Source organism: Chiloscyllium punctatum, chromosome 48, assembly GCF_047496795.1.
Source record: "Chiloscyllium punctatum isolate Juve2018m chromosome 48, sChiPun1.3, whole genome shotgun sequence".
Lineage (NCBI taxonomy): Eukaryota > Metazoa > Chordata > Chondrichthyes > Orectolobiformes > Hemiscylliidae > Chiloscyllium > Chiloscyllium punctatum.
In genome coordinates, this window is record NC_092786.1 from 52,122,196 (window position 1) to 52,139,156 (window position 16,961).

At 43.2% G+C, this 16,961-nt stretch overlaps 1 protein-coding gene across 1 annotated transcript in view; it reads right to left on the reverse strand.

The window, feature by feature from the left end:
* The window catches only part of LOC140469027 (synaptic vesicle glycoprotein 2B-like), a 200,129-nt gene extending 186,832 nt beyond the window's left edge, over window positions 1-13,297 (reverse strand). The window contains exon 1 of the mRNA XM_072565213.1: window positions 13,160-13,297. The gene's annotated coding sequence lies outside the window, so the exon portion shown is untranslated. The remainder of the gene's footprint in view (window positions 1-13,159) is intronic.
* Window positions 13,298-16,961: the final 3,664 nt, after the last annotated feature.

Sequence of the window (16,961 nt, forward strand, 5' to 3'; positions counted from 1 at the left end):
CTTGGTACTGCTGAAAATCAGTATCCCTCATTTCTTCTTCTTTTCCATTTTCAACTACCTGACTCCATGCCTTAAAGGGTTTGCCCTCACACTGGGCAAGGCTACAGAGTAATAGTTGACCTTTGGCATCTGACTCAAGTGACGAGTGTTAATGGTGTGTTAATAGCTTTGTTAAAATACAAAGGTGAAAGGCACTGTTTAACTAAAAACTTAGAGCATTTATAAAGAGAGGGTGATGACACAGTGGGGTTGATAAGTAAGAAGCCGACATACGTAATGCTGTATTCTATGAATAAAGCTATTACCAAGATAAGTGTTAATGTCTTGATTCACTCTTCATTAACTGTCTTGGGATGGTTACAACAGCCATCTTTACTTCCGAACTCAAGCCACTGACTGACCACAGGATATTGACAATTGGAGACAGCATGATGAAACCACATCACATCCTTTCCTCCTAAGCAAAGCTGTATTATTTCAGTCAAGTTTATTAGAGATCAGCAGCAAGACACTTGGCTGATTTATTCCCGCATAGATGAAATGCACTGGGACCATTAATGTTTTTTCTTCACTCTTAGGAAGTGAGCATTGCTAACTGGCCCATCATTCCTGATGAAGAACTTTTGCCTGAAACAGCGATTCTCCTGTTCCTTGGATGCTGCCTGACCTGCTGTGCTTTTCCAGCACCACACTCTCGATTCTAATCTCCAGCATCTGCAGTCCCCACTTTCTGCCATCACTCATTGCACATCCCTAGTTGCCATTGTGAAGATGATGCTGAGCTACTGCAGTCCATTTGGTGCAGAGACACCAACAGAACCAGGAGGGAAGGAGTTCCAGGTTTTAACCCAGCAACAATGAAGGAATGCCAAGTTATGTCCAAGTTCAGGATGGTGAGTGACTCAGAGGAGAGCAGGTGATGTTCACATGCATCAGCTACCTATGTCCTTCTAGATGAAGAACGTGGGCAGCAGACAGATGGGCCAACAACCACCTGCAAGTCCCCCTTCAATCAGATGCCATCCTGATTTGGAACTATATTTATTGTTCTTTAGCTGTTGCTGGATTAAAACCCTGGGAGTTCCTTCCTAATGGCACTGTACATGCACCACACAGACTCAAGCAGTTCAAAGCAGCTCACCACCATCTTCTCCAGAGCAAAGAAACAAGGGACAGCAAACATTGCTCTTCCCAATAGTGCTCACATTCCTAGTATGAAAGCACAGACCGGAGAGGAAAGAACTGAAAATTGGGGTAAAGAGTTAAAGACATAGAAAAGAAGTTGAAAGAGAGAAAAATTGGAGAAGAGAGTGATGATCACATGGAAAGGAAGAGGAAGAAGAGAGAAAAATTGGAGAAAAAAGTGATGACCGCATGGAAAGGAAGAGGAAAGGTGGAATGGAGGACAGACACAGTCAAAGATTATAATACCTTCTGAATAGGAAAGATGTTGTTAAACTTTAAACCATCCAGAAAAGATTTACAAGGATAGAACATAGAACATAGAAGAATACAGCGCAGTACAGGCCCTTCGGCCCTCGATGTTGCGCCGATCAAAGCCCACCTAACCTACACTAACCCACTATCCTCCATATACCTATCCAATGCCCGCTTAAATACCCATAAAGAGGGAGAGTCCACCACTGCTACTGGCAGGGCATCCCATGAACTTACGACTCGCTGAGTGAAGAGCCTACCCCTAACATCAGTCCTATATCTACCCCCCCTTAATTTAAAGCTATGCCCCCTTGTAATAGCTGACTCCATACGTGGAAAAAGGTTCTCACTGTCAACCCTATCTAACCCCCTAATCATCTTGTACACCTCAATCAAGTCACCCCTAAACCTTCTTTTCTCCAATGAAAACAACCCCAAGTGCCTCAGCCTTTCCTCATAAGATCTTCCTACCATACCAGGCAACATCCTGGTAAACTTCCTCTGCACCCGTTCCAGTGCCTCCACATCCTTCCTATAGTATGGCGACCAAAACTGCACACAATATTCCAGATGCGGCCGCACCAGAGTCTTATACAACTGCAGCATGACCTCAGGACTCCGGAACTCAATTCCTCTACCAATAAAAGCCAGTACGCCATATGCCTTCTTCACTGCACTATTTACCTGGGTGGCAACTTTCAGAGATCTGTGTACATGGACACCAAGATCCCTCTGCTCTTCCACACTACCAAGTATCCGACCATTAGCCCAGTACCCCATCTTTTTGTTACTCTTACCAAAGTGAATCACCTCACACTTAGCTACATTGAACTCCATTTGCCACCTTTCTGCCCAGCTCTGCAGCTTCTCTATATCCCGCTGTAACCTGCCACATCCTTCCTCACTGTCTACAACTCCACCGACTTTCATATCATCCGCAAACTTGCTCACCCAACCTTCTAACCCTTCCTCCAGGTCATTTATAAAAATGACAAACAGCAATGGTCCCAAAACAGATCCTTACGGAACACCGCTAGTGACGGCACTCCAAGATGAACCTTTGCCATCAACTACTACCCTCTGTCTTCTTCCAGCCAGCCAATTCCTAATCCAAACCTCCAACTCACCCTCAATGCCATATCTCTGTATTTTCTGCAGTAGCCTACCATGAGGGACCTTATCAAACGCCTTACTAAAATCCATATATACCACATCTACCGCTTTCCCCTCATCTACCTCCTTAGTCACCTTCTCAAAGAATTCAATAAGGTTTGTGAGGCACAACCTGCCCTTCACAAAACCATGCTGACTATCCTTGATCACATTATTCTTATCCAGATGTGCATAAATCCTATCCCTTACAATTCTCTCTAAGACTTTGCCCACAACAGAAGTGAGACTCACTGGCCTATAGTTACTAGGATTATCCCTACTCCCCTTCTTGAACAAGGGAACCACGTTTGCTAGCCTCCGGTCCTCTGGCATTACTCCTGTAGACAAAGAGGACACAAAAATCAAGGCCAATGGCTCTGCAATCTCCTCCCTTGCTTCCCAGAGAATCCTAGGACAAATGCCATCAGGCCCAGGGGACTTATCTATTTTCACCCTTGCCAGAATTTCCAACACCTCTTCTCTACATATCTCAAAGCCATCCATTCTACTTATTCGTGCCTCAGTATTCATATCGACAACAATGTCCTGTTCCTGAGTGAATACTGACGAAAAGTATTCATTCAGTGCCTCCCCAATCTCTTCAGCCTCCACACGCAACTTCCCATTACTATCCTTGATTGGACCTATTCCTACCCTAGTCATTCTTTTATTCCTAACATACCTATAGAAAGCCTTAGGGTTTTCCCTAATCCTACCAACTAAGGACCTTTCATGTCCCCTCCTTGCTGCTCTTAGCTCTCTCTTCAGATCCTTCCGGGCTACCTTATAACTCTCAATTGCCCCTATTGAACCTTCACGCCTCATCTTTACAAAGGCCGCCCTCTTCCATTTAACAAGGGATTCCAATTCCTTATTAAACCTCGGCTCCCTCACGCGACCCTTTCCTCCCTGCCTGATAGGTACGTACTTATCAAGGACACTCAATAGTTGCTCCTTGAACAAGTTCCACATATCAATTACGCTCTTGCCTTGGAATCTACTTTTCCAATCCACACATCCTAAGTCATGCCTCACCGCATCATAATTTCCCTGCCCCCAGCTATAACTCTTGCCCTGTAGTACACACTTATCCCTCTCCATCACTAGAGTAAAAATCACCGAATTGTGGTCACTGTCCCCAAAGTGCTCACCTACCTCTAGTTCTAATACCTGGCCTGGTTCGTTACCCAGAACCAAATCCAGTATGGCCTCACCTCTTGTTGGCTTATCTACATATTGTGTCAGAAAACTCTCCTGCACACATTGGACACTGACCCATCTAACGAACTTGAGCTATAGCTTTCCCAATCAATATCAGGAAAGTTAAAGACCCCATAACAACCACCCTATTACTGTCACTCTTCTTCTGAATCATCTTCGCAATCCTTTCTTCAACGATTCTAGGACTATTAGGAGGCCTGTAAAAGACTCCTAACAGGGTGACCTCACCTCTCCTATTCCTAACCTCAACCCAAACTACCTCAGATGGCAAATCTTCGTCCATCTTCCTTTCCACCGCTGTAATACTATCTTTGACAAGCAAAGCCACACACCCCCCTCTTTTACCCCCACCTCTGACCCTACTAAAACATTTAAACCCTGGAACCTGCAACAGCCAATCCTGTCCCTGATCTAGCCATGTCTCCGTAATAGCCACAACATCGAAGTCCCAGGTACCAACCCACGCTGCAAGTTCACCTACCTTATTTCGTATACTTCTGGCATTAAAGTATACACACTTCAAGCCACTCTTCTGTTTACAGGCACCCTCCTTTAAGATTGATGCCATATTCCTAACCTCCCTACACTCCAGGTCCTGCACCCTAAAGCTACAGTCTGGGTTCCCATGCCCCTGCAGAGTTAGTTTAACCCCCCCCCAAGAGCACTAGCAAACCTCCCCTCAAGGATACTGGTGCCCCTCAGGTTCAGGTGCAGACCATCCTGTTTATAGAGGTCCCACCTTCCCCAGAAAGAACCCCAGTTATCCAAGTACCGAAATCCCTCCCTCCTGCACCATCCCTGTAGCCACGCATTTAACTCTTCTCTCTCCCTATTCCTCAACTCTCTATCACGTGGCACGGGTAACAAACCAGAGACAACAACTCTGTTCGTTCTAACTCTGAGCTATAGGGACAGGCTGATTAAACTAGGGCTGCTTTCCCTTCAGAGGCTGAGGGGTGACCTTATAAAAGTTTATAAAATCTTGAGGAGCATGGATAGATTGAATAGACAAGGCATTTCACCCAGGAAAGTGGAATCCAAAACTAGTGGGCATAGGTTTAGGATGAGAGGGAAAAGATTTAAAAGGGACCTAAAGGGCAATTTTTTCATGCCAATGGCAGTGTGTGTATGAAATGAGCTGCCAGAGGAAGTGATGGAGGCTGGTACAATTACAGCATTTAAAAGGCATCTGGATGGGTAAATGAATAGGAAGGGTTTAGAGTGATATGGGCCAAATGCTGGCAAATGGGACTAGATAAATTTAGGATATCTGGTTGGCACAGATTTGAGTTGGACTGAATAGTCTGTTTCAATGCTATACATCTCTATGACTCTATGACTCTAACTGATAAATAAAAATTAAAATAGGTAACAATAAAGCTCAGTTCAAAGCCATTACATCATGAGTGTGTATCATAATGCACAATTTCTAGTGCTGTTTAGATAAACAAATATGAATTGACAGCAATTATGACAAAGTACTTCCGAGATCAAATTTTCACTGCATTAAGTGCAGACCAGATTCCAAATATAGTGTGCAGTAACTAACTCTAAATTACTAGCATCACTGGACATTAGATAGTTGCTATTCCCATGTTGGGAATAAACAAGTATCTTAATTAAACGGGAAAAATGTTTGGGATTGTTCTCCCTTCTATGTCATGAAGTAGCCTTTAATAATTGTGTTATTAACTGAAAGGGATGTTGGAACTGTGAGAGTAATCACTATAAACAAAAGGTTCATTCAATCATAAGCTTGTTAGCAATGAGAGACTACACGATACAGCAGGAGACAAGCTTTATTCCTGAGGCCTTGTTCGTATTCGATCCTGGTCTGATGTCATGTAATGTCATAGAATTTACAGCACAGAAAATGAGCTCTTGGCCAACTATATGTCTGCATTAAAGCCTGAAAATGCTGGCACACTCAGCGTGCGTGCAGCATCGGTGAAGAAAGAAATCTCACCTTTGTCTGCACTTGCTCTCATTCCATTTCTCTACTTTGCCCTATCTCACAAGTTCATTATAGATATAGAAGCCAACCCAACTCATCTTTACCCATCTGACAAGATCCTGATAGCTCATGCCATGCCAACATCCATTTTTTTCCCAAATGAATCACCTCCAAGCTCCATCTTATTCCACACATTGGACATATCTCATGTTGTTAGTCATAAAATGATCATTCATATATTTTTGTTTATGTGTCCCCAGGTCTACATCCTCTGTTTAATCAAGGATAATGTTTCACGTTGACCTTTACAAAAGCATTATCAGCTTTGGAGACCTTGAATGTTTTCTTTTATAATTTGTCCATGGGGTTTCCTCCGTAGACAAATCTCTGATATGAGTGGCTGCTTTGGATTCACTTCTCTGCTCTGTATCTAGTGCTTAGTGTCTATTACAAAACAGAAATAGGCCATTCTGCCCAACAAATCCATGCTGACATTAAAGTTCCACATGTTGCTCCACTCACACCTCTTCACCTAATCCAATGAATATATCCTTCTATTCCTTTCTCCCTCAACTGCTTATTTTGGTTCCCCTTAAATGCACCTATTCCATTTGATTCAACTGCCCTACAAAGTCAAGAGTTCCATATTTATCTAACTTTCTGAAGATGCCTCGGAATTTCTGAATGAATTTATTTATGACTATTTCATACTTATGGTGCTTAGTTCTGGTCTTGTCTCCAAGTGAAAATGTCAAGTCTATATCTACCCTCACAAATCCCACCATAACCTTAAAGGCTTTTATTAGGTAACTCCTCAGGCCTTTTGTTTCATGGAGAAAGGAATCCCAATCAGTTCTATCTTTGCATTTAATTCCTCTCACAACATTGTGGCCAACAGAATGAGCCACAATGGGAGGATTTGAGTTCCTCTCCCTACCAGAGGTCACTTTGGGCGATGAGCATGGGGATTATGAATCAAAAAGAATCTGAAATCTGCCCTTCAACCCATTGCAAACACACTTCTTTCTGATTTAACAACAGTGAGTTTAGGTGTCGCCCATGTCACTCTCTTTAGAAAGGCAAGTCAGTGATTGGAATGGTAAATGAGGGAGGTGGAAGCTGCCCATTCCACAGCATTGCCTGTGGGCTGGGAGGGAAAAAATGTGAGAAGAAAACACGCTGAAGAGTTTTACCATCAAATCCATCAAACAGCCACAGCCCTGGGATTTCCATTGATTCCCCACCTCCTGCAAGCGCAGGTCCTAATCCACTCCTATGAACCTCAGCAATAATATTCATGTTATAGCTTTGCACAGGCAATACAAGGTTTGATCAATACGCCCTTTGACCTAATGCTCTAGTTTTGGAAATGAAATTTCACATGCCATTGACTTTGTTGTTTGCTGCTGTGTTTAAGCGGGACATGTTCAGAATTGAATAAGACATATTTTCATCTTCATCTTCAGATTCTTTAAAATCCTTTAATATTCTGCCTGTTCAACTACTTATTCAAATCCCTTTTAAATGGTGTTATCATCTCAATGGGCACTTATGCTGAAGAAGTTTACATTCTAATAGCTCCCTGTGTAAAACTCTTATTTTCAGTTTGCACCAATGCTTTCTCTGTCCCTCAATTCGTAGAATCGCTATAGTGTGGAAGCAAACCATTCAGCCCATCAAGTTCACAGCAACCCTCTGAAGAGCATCCCATCCAGACCCACCCCATTCTTGCATTTTCCATGGTTAATCCACCTGACCTGCACGTCCCTGGATACTATGGAACAGTTTAGCCACTCCAAGTGGAAGCATACTGGACAAAGCGACCATGAGGAATGAGGCAGACCTGGTCATTTCAAGCAGCAGAGGAGCAGGAGAGGCCCAGAGCTTGTAATGTGAAACTAGTGAGGATCAGATTGGCCTTTTGTGAAGCATGCAGCCTGCTGCCATAGCAACTATGAGTCTTTGCTGACCTTATGGAGTCTGATTGATATAAAGTATTCTCACCATTCCAATGCTGATCCTGGAGCAAGCAGAAATGTGTTCTCCTATGACTGGGGGTGGGGTTTTAGGGGCAACCACGTGAGTATATTAGTCTCCTTCCACATAATGGAGCCTGATCTCCAATCACCTTGGCTATCCCAGCCATTGGGCAGAGACCTAGCTCCATCAGGACTACACAGCAGATGGTACCTCTGCAAAGTGCTGCAAATTCTGTGTTAGGAGAGGCACTCCAATACCTGTGCCCTCGGCAAGGCATCATTCATTGATGTTTCGGGCAGGAGCACTTCTTGATGAAGGGCTCCTGTCTGAAACATTGAATTTCCTGCTCCTTGGATGCTGCCTGACCTGCTGTGCATTTCCAGCATCACTCTAATCTTGACTCTAATCTCCAGCATCTGTGGTCCTCACTTTCACCATCATTCATTGACCATCAGGCTTTGGCCTTAAACTACACAGCTTGCTAGGTTATTTCAGAGGGGAGATAAGAGGCAATCACATTGTTGTGTCATGGAGTCACAGAGGCCCACAGCACAGAAAAAGGCCCGACAGCCTGTCAAATCTGTACTGGTCAAAACCAACCACCTAACTGCTGTATTCCCAGTTTCCAGCATTTGGCCCATAGCCTTGTCATTGCAAGTGAATATTTACATACTTTTTAAATGTTATGAGGATTTCAGCCTCTGCTACCCTTCGATGCATTGAGTTCCAGTTTCATACCACCCTCTGGGTGAAAATAAATCTTTCTTGAAATCTCCTCTAAACCTCCTTCCCTTTACTTTAAATCTACACTCCCAGGCACTGACCCGTCCACTAAAGGGAAAGGTTCCTTCCTGTCTACCTTTTCTACGCTCTTCATAATTTTATGCATATCAATCACCTCCTGCCTCAGTCTTCTCTATTCCAAGGAAACCAATCCCAATCTGACCAATAAGGTCAGAAGATCAGAAATGGGGATGTTCACCAATGATTGCATAGTGTTCAGCACCATTTACAACTCCTCAGATACTGAAGCGTTCCGTGCTCAAATGTAACATGATCTGGACATGTCCAGGCTTAGACCAACAAGTGACAAGTAACATGCATGCCACACAAATGCCAGACAATGACTATCACCAATATGAGACACTCTAACCACCATCCCTTGACATTCAAAGGTATTACCATCACCGAATCCCCCACTGTCAACTTCCTTGGAGTTAGCATTGACTAGAAATCCAACTGGAGTCAACTACATAAACATAGTGACTGCAAGAGCAGATCAGAGAATAGGGACACTGCGAAGAGTACCTCACCTCCTGACACCCCAAAGTCTATCCACCATCTACAAGGCACAAGTCAGGAGTGTGATGGAATACTCCCCACTTGCTTAGGTGGGTGCAGATCTACCAACACTCATGAAGCTTGACACCATCCAGGACAAAGCAACCTGCTTGATTGGCATCACATCTACAAAAATTCAATCCCCCCACCACCGACGCTCAGTAGCAGCAGTATGTACTATCTACAAGATGCACTGCAGCAATTCACCAAAGATCCTGAGACAGCACCTTCCAAACCCACGACCACTTCCATCTAAAAGGACAAGGGCAGCAGGTACTTAGGAACACCACCACCTGCAAGTTCCCCTCCAAGCCACTCACCACCCTGACTTGGAAATATACCACCGTCCCTTCACAGTGTTGGGTCAAAATCCTGGAATTCCCTCCCTACTGCCCACAGCAAGTGGACTGTAGCAAATCAAGAAGGCAGCTCACTACCACCTTTTCAATGGCAAATAGGGATGGGCTCTCAATGCTAGCCAGCCAGTGACGCCCAAGTCACACAAATGAATAAAAAACACAGAACTCTTTTCATAACAAAAATTCTCCAGCCCACGCAACATCCAGGCAAGTCCCCTCTGCACCCACTCCAGTGCTATCACTTCCCTCTTTTAATGCAGATTCTGAAACTACACACAAAACTGTGGCTGTGGCCTAACCAACTTATTACACACTTCCAGCATAACCTCCCTGCTCTTAAACTTTATGCTTCACTTAATAAAGACAAGGATGTCATCTGCTTCTTAACTTTATCCACGTTCACATAGTGGCTGAGAGACCTTTGACGTCTACCCAGGGGAATAGATGGGTCTTTGTTTTACACATCGTATCTGAGAAACCTGAGACATCTGATAATGCGGTGGTCCCTCAGTAGTGCACAGGTAGAACCAGCCTAAAGGGTATGATCGAGGTCTGAATTTGGGGTATGAACTCACAATCCTCTGACTCAAACCCAATTGAGCTGATGCCTTACAAAGACCACTGCAACAAAAAGATGAAAGTGTTTTAGAATTTCCCAAAATGAGACAAAACGTTGACTCAAAATGGAACTGACTGCACTGAACTTTCTCTGAAACCTCACAGCACAATTTATTTCTTTTTCTGTCTCTTGATATATTATTTTCTTCCTTTTCTTTTGGCAGTTGGTTAACAATCAAACTGAGTGAACAATTTATCTTTCCAGTAAACTTATTTCATTACTTTCGGTTCTTTGTCAACAATTTGAGTGTACATTAGATTGACGGGTGAAACAACACAAGCTTGGGCTCACCTGTTCATGAATAGGTTTTTTCCCTCAAATATCTCACTGAGTAAATTAACTTGTTTACTTATCAGCTGCACCTTTAGTTGTCTACACCCTAAACTCAGGGATTCCCTCCCTAAAATACCTTTAGTTACTTATTCACAACCTATCCTCTGTGTCCAAGCTTTTGGTCACTTGTCCCAATGTAGGTGTCCATCCCTTCCTGGTGCCAATTTTGATCTGATTGCTATTCTCTGAAGCACTTGAGGCATTATATTCCATTAAAGGTGCTATGTAAATTCAAGTTACTGTCACAGAGGGATAGTAAAATATAAGGAGAATTTCTGATTCCCATATCTTTGCTGTCAAATTGTCAGCTTGTTTCGATTGCTGGTATTCTGACCTTGGGTTCGGGAGGTTAAGCATTCAGATCTTGCACTAGGGAATGGGAAGCTAACAGACACTGTCTTTCAGATGTGATATTAAGCTTAAACGTCACCTTCCTAAAATAACTCTGCAGAGACCAGTATCCTATCACCAAGTCACCCTTTACTTACACATGAACAGCCCTTGACTCTAGTATTGTCTCATTCAGAGCCAGCTCTCTGAGTGGTAGTAACTCTGACAATCCTGTTTATATCTGTCAGCCAGGGCTCCCTGATTGGACCAAGTTGACAGCCCAATCAGGGATCTCACATTCTATGAGGTCCAGCTGGTTGAGCTCATTACAATCACTAGTCTGTCGCTCCATGGAAATATGAGCAAAGTAATCTGAACAGAGGGAGATCATCTGGTTTCATTGCTTGCCTTTCCTCCATTAACCAAATAAAAGGTTTTGTGAGCATGCTTCTTGCAGCTTCTGTTAAGACCATTGAGTTGATTTTTTTATTGTAGTTGTGGAATTGTAAGTACGCGAGGTGGCTATGGGTTTTGCCTCTGGACTAGTAGTCATTACAAAAATCTTTTTTTCTTTCACAGGATGTGGATGTTGCTGACAAGGCCTTATCATCATGAATGCAACAAGACTGAGGTTTAGCAGTGTCACTGGTAGGGTTCTGAATATCACCATTTAACTGGCATTCACCTGGCAGTGAGGAAGGTGAATACATGTGTATTTAAAACAGAGCACTGCTGTACACAGGCAGTAAGGGAAGAGAGACTCTAATGGAGTGTAGAGGGATAGTAGTATAGTTCGGGGTGACAGGCAGCTTGAGAAGGTCAGCCTGAACAGCCCCCAACCAAGTATGAGAAAGAATGCAGGAACACAGAGGGGAGGGAGAGACCCTGTGGTTTATATCCACCACTATAAATAGGGTGGCATGGTGGATCAGTGGTTAGCACTGTCGCCTCACAGCAGCAGGGACCTGGGTTTGATTCCAGCCTCAAGCAACTACCTGTGTGGAGTTTGCACATTCTCCCCATCTCTGCGTGGGTTTCCTCCAGGTGCTCTGGTTCCCTTTCACAATCCAAAGATGTGCAGGTTAGGTGAATCGGGCATGTTATGTTTCCCATAGTGTTCAGGGATGTGTAAGTTAGGTGTATTAGTCAGAGTAAATGTAGAGTCATAGGGTAGGGAAATAATTCTGGGTGGGTTACTCCTCGGAGGGTCAGTCTGGATGTGTTGGGCCAAATGGCCTATTTCCACACTATAGGGATTCTATGATATTACTGGGTAAGTCATCCAAAGGCCTACATGATTCAGAAACATGAATCCAAACTTTGGCAGCTAGTAGATTTTGAAAGGATAGCTCAGAGACAGTGGGTGGCAGAGTGTGTCAGTGGTTAGCACTGCTGCTTCACGCTGCCAGGGACCTGGGTTCGATTCCAGCCGTGGGTGACTGTCTGTGCAGAGTTTGCACTTTCTCCCCATGTCTGTATGGGTTTCTTCTGGTTTCCTCCCTCAGTCCAAAGATGTTCAGGTTAGGTTGATTAGCGATGCTATAGCGCCCAGGGTTGTGCAGGGTAGATGGATTAGTCATGGGAAATGCAGGATTAAGGGGTCTGGACTGGGGGGGAAGTGCATCTGGGTAAGAGGCTCTTCAGAGAGTCAGTGCAGATTCAATGGGTCAAATGGCCTTCATCTGCACTGCAGGGATTCTCTGAAGTGATAAGTCTGGAATAAAATTAATAATAAGGATATCCAGTTTTAAAAAAGAAATTAATAATGAGGATATGCATTAGCATTAGAAGAAAATCTCTTTGGGGGTGGAAATCTGTTATTTTACCCAGTCTGGCCTCCATGTGAAATCAGACCCACATCAATGTGGTCACCTCTGAACTGCCCTGTGAAATGCCCCTAACAATTCCAATAGTCCATGGCTCCCCACCAAGCTCAAGGACAATTAGACAATTCATGGTGGCCTTGGCAGCAATGTCCAGATCCTAAGAAGAAAGTAATCACTAAACAGCTCTTTGTCTCCACACACTACCGGCCTAGTCTGGCTTGTGCTCTACCTGGTTCCTGAGTAGGTGCTTGACAACTTCTGAGTGAAATTAACTTCCTTGGACCCTGTGTGTTTTTTTTAAATTGAACCTCAAGTGAGCTACAATGGAAGACCTGGCTGATTTACTGACGGTCTTTCTATAGCTGAGCAGCAATAGCCTCCCACCCTAAATATACTTAAACAAATCCTAGCCGTGGCTCTCATTACAATTTCCATTAGGAAAAGTGAGGTTATAAATTGGAAACTGCGATGGCTGATAAAAATGGCACAGACATTAATGTATTATGCATTCAGGGATATCAATATTTTAAATCAATTCGCCTTTCCTCTTCACACTGATCTACCACCATTCCCAGCATCAAAAAACAAACACAAACCCAGCATTTACCTGGCTGAAGAAAAGGCTGGCTGTGTTGAACAGCAAAAATACTTCCTCTCTCGTCCTTGGCAGCCAATGATGTGGAACAGATAACCTGACACAGAGCATTAATGAGACAACAGAGGGTTTCCCACTAGCTGTGAGCAGACCATCTGCCATTATGTCAGTATCCGCCCACAGTTCTGATTCATTCTCTTAGTCACTGCCAGTAAATCTATGTCCACTGCTGCTGCACGATGCTGCAGTGGAGCATATCCCTCCAAATCATTATTTTCTCCTCTTAGATCCTGCACTGAAACCCTTGCAGGAAGTCAAGAAACCTCACCTTTAGAGACTGATTTCGAATTGCAGCTTTTCACTTACTCACTAATCTGCCCAGTTGTGCAAATGCAATATCTCTTGAGCTTGTCCAGCATAATTTCTCAGCCATATTTCCCATACTCCTCGATACTGTGAGATGGAAAAGAGAGAATAAAGGATTTACACAACACTTCAGAAATGTCTCTGAGAGATTCATGAGGAATAAATTTCTCAAAGTTACTTCAGTAAAGGACAATGTGCAAGCTGCACATAGCAAGATCCCACAGTCAGCAAGGAAGATCCATGACTCTTGTTGTTAATGTTGTTTGAAGGACAGAGGTTGACCTGGACGCAAGGTAAAGTCCCTGCGGTGATTATTCAATTAGATGCAAACAATCAGAACTTGGTTATTTTCCACCAGCCGTAAACTCGGTCATTCAAAATTCTGCTGTACGTGTCACTCACCACTCCCTGCTCTAAGTTAGGGTAACACTGCAAACACATTAAAGAGATTTTTGGACTGGTGCATACCACACGAGCAAAGGTAAAAACAGTTTTACTGCTCACTTGCTATGATCCTAGTAATATTCTCTTTTCAACTATTTTTGTAGATGTTCTGTAGTTGAGGGTATCATATTTATTGCTCTTCCTCGGTTACTTTTGAGAAGGTGGTGGAGATTCTCCTTCATCTGAACTGCCACAACCCTTGTGAAGCTGGTTTCACAGTTTTGTTTGGATAGGGAGTGTTGTGCAAGGGCTTTAGGTCCCTGGAGGAATTTTGTGATGATGTCACGGAGATGCTCCCCATGGGGCTTAATGTAACAGTACGTTTCGAGCCCGGTATATATCAGTTTATCAAGTGGAGTAGTAGGTGGTATTAATAAATAAAGTTCTAAAGGACCCTAAGTCATAAAGTCATAGAATCACAGAGCATAGAAAAGGCCCTTCAGCCCATAGGGTATGTGCTGACCTATCTACATTAATGCCACCTTGCAGCATAAAATCAATGCATTGTGCAACATCATATTGACTCAAAACAGTGCGATCCTTATAAACTGTCACAAATGTTTGGTTGAGATTACTTTCATCAACCTGCCCAGAAATATTCAGACACCTCTGGAATAGGTGGGACTTAAACTCATGCCTCCCTGCTCAGAGTAGGAACACTATCACAACAGCCCTATCCATTAGCCTAAACACAGTCCCTGATTTTGTCTTCTCCTCAACCAGAACTCTTAGTTCCAACTAAGAGTTTGAACCCAAGCTCTTTAGTATGGGCATGAAATCACACAACAAAAGGGGGATTTACAGGATTTGGACCCACGAACAATGCAAGAGATATAAGTCCAAGCCAGCTTTGTCTGTGACTTGTGAGAAATTCAGACGCAATGGTGCTTTCATGCACACAGCTGCGACTCCTGTCCTTCTAAGTGTCAGCGACCATGCGTTCTCAAAGAAACCTTGATGATTGATCATGGTGCTAGCCTCAAGATTATCAATATTACCTCAGACAGGCTGGCAGTTCAACATTACATTAGCATATCTGACAACGCAGCACTTCCTCAGAATTACTTAAGGCACAAATATTTGACCCTGAGTAAGGCTAATGATTTACGAAAGGGAAGGTAATGGCCAGCACCCAAGCTCCAATGTGGAACGTAGCACAGATATGAGCTCCATTGCGTGGCTTCCCCCTATCTCATTAAAAATGATCAGATCCCAGTGGAGACAGAAAGGAAATGTTGATGTTTTTTAGCCAGTTGAAAGGGAAGAGTTAGGCAGTCACTGACAAGGCAATTAGAAGAAAGTTCTCTGTAGCTCCAATCACAGCTACTAGTAAAATGGCCAGCCATAAATCAAAGAAATGACATCTGATATCCGAAAATATCTCTCTGAAAGAAAATGAAAACAGGGTCATCACTGGGCACGGAATGAATTCAGTTATTCAGTGATAAGCAGCATTTGATAAACACAGTTCGTCTGCTTCTTTTCCTTCTTATTAAAATATCAAAGGATTGCAACAACTACAGAAATAATTAATCTGAAATGTTATACTTAATGAACAGAAACAAATTGGTTTGTGAATTTTTATTCAATCAAATGTGAAGAGGACTCCCCCTAATGGCACAGATGCTAAAAGCAGCATGTGCCTCCACTGCGAAGATCACTGCTAAGGTTTGGAGACCAGCTGGGGTTCCTACTCATCCTCAAAGTCAGCATCTTGTGATGAAGCAGGGTTGGGCTCAGTTATTCTGTTGCTAAAAAACCAGAATGACCTTATCCAGCTTCATGCCTGAGCAATTCCCCAAGTGAAAGACAAGAGGAGTTGAGTTCCTCAAATAAAAATGGAAGAAATTTAAGGGAGGGAGGAGCCATCTTGCAAGATGTCTACATTTCAATCACAAGATGTCAATTGCTAAAGCAAACCTCAAATTATTCTGTGCAAAGACCTGGATAAGTATGGAGTATCAGAGGGTCTGTATTGTGCATGTGCATAGATCCCTGAAGGTACACAGGTGGTTTAGGAGGCATATGGGTTATTTGCCTTTGTTAGTTGAGACATTGAATACAAGAATTAAGAGCTTATTATGGAACTATATATTGCATTATTTGGACCACAGCTGGAATACTGTATGCAGTTCTGTAGGCCACACAGTACAAAGGATATGATTGCACTGAAGAGAGTGCAGAGGAGATTCACTAGGGTGTCACTGAGGTTGGAACTTTCCAGCTATGAAGACTGACCAGATAGTCTGGAGCTGTTTTAATAGAACAGAGAAGGCTGAGCAGGAAATACGACTGAGGTGTACAAAACCGTGAGGGGCATAGATAGGGTTTATAAGAATAAATATTTCCACTTATTAGAGAGGTCAGTTATCAGGGGGCATTAATTTAAGGTAAGGATTGGAAATTTAATAGGGATTGAAGGTATCAGAGGGTGGCGGAAAAAGAAACGATTGCAACATTTACAAAATATTTAGATGAATACTTGAAGCACCATAATATACAAGAATGTGGGCCACGTGCTGGAAATGGATTAAAGCAGATAAGTGATTGAAGACTGGCATAGACGCAATGGACTGAAGGGCCTCTTTTGGTGCTATAATATTCTACGACTTCTATGACATCTATAAGCAAGCACGCTGTGTCCACAGATTCAGTACAGGCACAGTAAAAACAAACACGTGGCCCAACTGAATGAATGCAAGAAGCTGATCTGTCCCCACCATCCTGATCATACAATACCCAACAATCAACCCAATTGATCATTGGGTATTCTGTGATCAAATTGATGACCAACTCTGATTTTTTTTGAAATTCCATAATCTTTAGCAGCTTCCCTTGCCAATTATATCCTGCTGTCTAACTGTGACTAATCACATATCCCAGTTTAACACAGCTTAGACACTTGTGGTAGAGCCCAGGGGCTATATAGCAACCTGTAGCTCTGGAAGGTGTGCATAGATATCTTCAATCAATCAATGAGCTTCCAATTTCTGATCGTTGAACT